This window comes from Megascapheus bottae, chromosome 8 (genome assembly GCF_031878675.1).
Source record: "Megascapheus bottae isolate mThoBot1 chromosome 8, mThoBot2.hap1, whole genome shotgun sequence".
NCBI classification, from domain to species: domain Eukaryota; kingdom Metazoa; phylum Chordata; class Mammalia; order Rodentia; family Geomyidae; genus Megascapheus; species Megascapheus bottae.
The window spans coordinates 47037689-47041014 of NC_143516.1; the positions used below are offsets into that span (position 1 = coordinate 47037689).

The 3326-nt window shown below is 35.8% G+C and overlaps 1 pseudogene; it reads left to right on the forward strand.

Annotated features, from left to right (window-relative positions):
* The first annotated feature begins 428 nt into the window (after positions 1-428).
* Positions 429-1138, forward strand: LOC150059902 (ubiquitin-ribosomal protein eS31 fusion protein-like; annotated as a pseudogene).
* The last annotated feature ends 2188 nt before the right edge of the window (positions 1139-3326 follow it).

The following is a 3326-nucleotide window of genomic DNA, read 5'->3' on the forward strand; positions in this document are numbered from 1 at the left end:
CCCACAACCTACAACAGGAAAAAAAGAGATCCTTCTCTTTGAAAATGACAAGTGATCAATAAAATTCGCAAACATTATATCACACACATAACAGTTCAAAGGAAATGTATTGGATAAAGAGACTTTCATTAATAGAAAAAAAGTGTAAAATCACAGCATAAGTTTTTTCCTAGTTGCAATGATCTATTGTTGATCTTTGGAAGTAGAACAGACTCTATCCTAATTAGTTCTATTTTGTTCTATCCTGCTCACAGGAAATAACATACAATCTAGTGGTATCATGTGATAATCTAAATACTTTTTATAAAAATTTGACTTTATTAGTAAAATTTGATCTTTAGCTTTCATTTAATTATCAAAGTAAGGCTCTTTTTAATAAATTAATTTCCTACTCTCTGATCTGCCACCAGCAGTGGTACCACCAACAGATGTTCATTCAAACCTTTCTGGGGAAGGTCATCACTATTAAGGTAGAAACATGGAATAGCATGAAAAATGTAAAGGCCAACCTCTGGGATAAGGAAGGCAACCCCTCCTAATCAGGAAAGACTGATGTTTGCTGGCAAGATATAGTTTATCTAAAACATTCAAAAGAATTCCACCCTTCATCTACTCTTGAGACTTCTTCCTAATGATGTTGAGATAAGGAAAAGGAAATCTTATACAATCCCCACCAAGAAAAAGCCTAGCTGGGAGTGGTGGCTCACACCTGTAACCTTAGCTTCTCTGGAGACTGAGATCTGAGGATCGCAGTTCAAAGCCAGCCCGAACATTAAGATCCTAAGATCTGTGAGACTCTTTATCTCCAATTAACCTCTAGAAAATGGGAAGTGGGGCTTGGATCAAGGGTAGGATGGTAGTGTTGAGCTGAAGAGCTCAGGGACTGTGCCCAGGATGAGTTCAAGCCCCATGACGCACAAACAAACAACAACAAAAGAACAAGCCTAATCTTCAGAAGGTTAAGCTAGCTGTCCTGAACCATTATAGGAGGGAAGAAAATGGCCAAATTAGCCATCTTTGTCTACAATGCCCGTAAAATGAGTATGGTGCTGGAGTTTTTATGATTTGCCACTTTGACAGACATTATTGTAGCAAGTGTTGTCTCACTTAATACTTCAATAAACCAGAAGACAAGTGATTGTCCCAAACTATTTTTTTTTAAATTGTTTTTCGTGTCAGGACTGTGGCTAGTGGTAGAGTGCTTGTCTAGCATGCCTGGATCCCTGAGTTTGATTCCTCAGTACCATATACACAGAAAATGCTAGATATGATGCTGTGGCTCAAGTGGTAGAGCACTAGCCTTGAGTAAACCCAAGGACAGGCTCAGGCCCTGAGTTCAAGCCCCAGGATTGGTAAAAAAAAAAAAATAGTTTTTCTTTCCTTGATTCAAATTGTTTAACTTAACAGATGAAAATATTTTTCTTTTTCTTTGTTGTTGTCAGTAGTGGGGTGTGAACTCTGAGCCTGGGTTTCATCCCTGAGCTTTTCAGCTCAAGGCTACCACCCTACCCCTTGAACCACAGCACCACTTTCAAATATTAATTTCTTATATCTCCAAATATCTTCCTCCCTGGTATAGTCTAGGTCAGAGTCAATAGATATGCCATAGAACACAAGTGATACTGCAAGCAAACCATAGGAAAAGAAAATAGCATGTCTCCTATGAAGTTGGGGCTGAAGACATGGCAACAAACAAAAATAAATAAGTTTCACCCCTCAGGTTAAACTGATTCTATCATATTTGAGTGGAGGACTTCCAGGTAAAAAAATCAAACATAAATCATTATCTTAGCTTTGCAAGTGTAGCCACCCTGTTCATCAACTTTACAATAAACAGAATACACACACACACACACACACACACACACACACACACACACACACACACACACAGAGAGAGAGAGAGAGACAGAGAAAGACACAGAAAGAGACAGAGGTCCAGAACATCTTCACACCCTTTGGCACTTAAAAAAATAGGACCAAGAAAAAAATAGGACCAGGATGGTGGATGTAGTGACAGAATCAGCTGAGAGAAATGGAGAATGGAAGGGAGAGAAGAAAGGTACAAGGGAGAGAGGGATGGAGAGAAAAAGAGGGAGGAAAGGAGAGAGGAAGAGAGGGAGAAAGGGAGAACAGAGAAACTAAGAATTCACCAAATCTAGGACTGGTTTTGAATAAGTCATTCATGTTTAGTGACTAAACATAGGTCCTTTTAATGCTCTTTTTAATAGCAGCATTAAAATAACTTTGGTTAACAGCATAGTAACTTCCACATCTATTCATTCCTGAGGAATGATTATCAAGGAATATTTTTATCACTGCCTTAATTTCCAAATAAAAACATTAAAGTGGAATCACAAAATTATACTGCTAACATCTAGAAAAATAAAATGCAAGTCAAATCCATAATGCATGATATTAGAAGGAAAGTAGGTTATTAGTTTTATGTGGTTTGGCCCTTGTTAAAAGTTGACACAAATGACTAATCTTTTTTAAGTTTACTTTCCAAATTTAACTTTGAGCTGTCATGATCACTGGTAAAAATTATCTTGCAAAATCAGCCATAAACTGTGTATTATATATACATTTAATATAAAAAGAATTCTTCAGATTGTAACATAGCAATTAGCTCCATGATATAGCAAATCACAATTCGATTACTTATTGAAGTAATTTAATTTTCACAGTGGCAGCTAATTTAAAGGAAGCATTCTCTTTCAAGCTTGCTTTTTAAAAAATTGTAATGTAAAATTATTAGTATAGTATTTATAAACAATCTTTTTCTCCCCTTCCTTCTTTCACTCTTCCATTATTTTCACCATCTCTTTAAGATATATAGTAGTGATATTTTTCCTTTTAGTGCATTGAGATGGAAATATAAAGGGAAAGATTAATAATAAACCAGAGGATGGAAAAGCATTAGAATGGGAATGCCACCGTTTAAGATCAACATCAGATTTTCACTTATCTCTGCTATTTTCATGATCCTTTGAAATCAGTGAGAGCTCTATGCATCAGGGTAAGAAATAATCTATTCTAAGAGTGTTACTGGGATAAACTGAGAATACATAAACCAAAAATGAAACCCAATGTTTATATGTGAATATCCTGTTTGTTTCTGCCTTCTTCACTCTAAGTAAATACTGCACTTGAACCTTAGATGTACATCAGAAAGAGAACAAAGAAATAGAAGTCTTTCATTCACTTTATTATTAGGCCTATAAAACTATAAGAAGGAAGAGGGCAAAGCATTTGTATGATTATGAATACATTTTGAGACTGATTTAAAAATGAACAGAGGTTCATTGAAAAGAACAAGATACTCA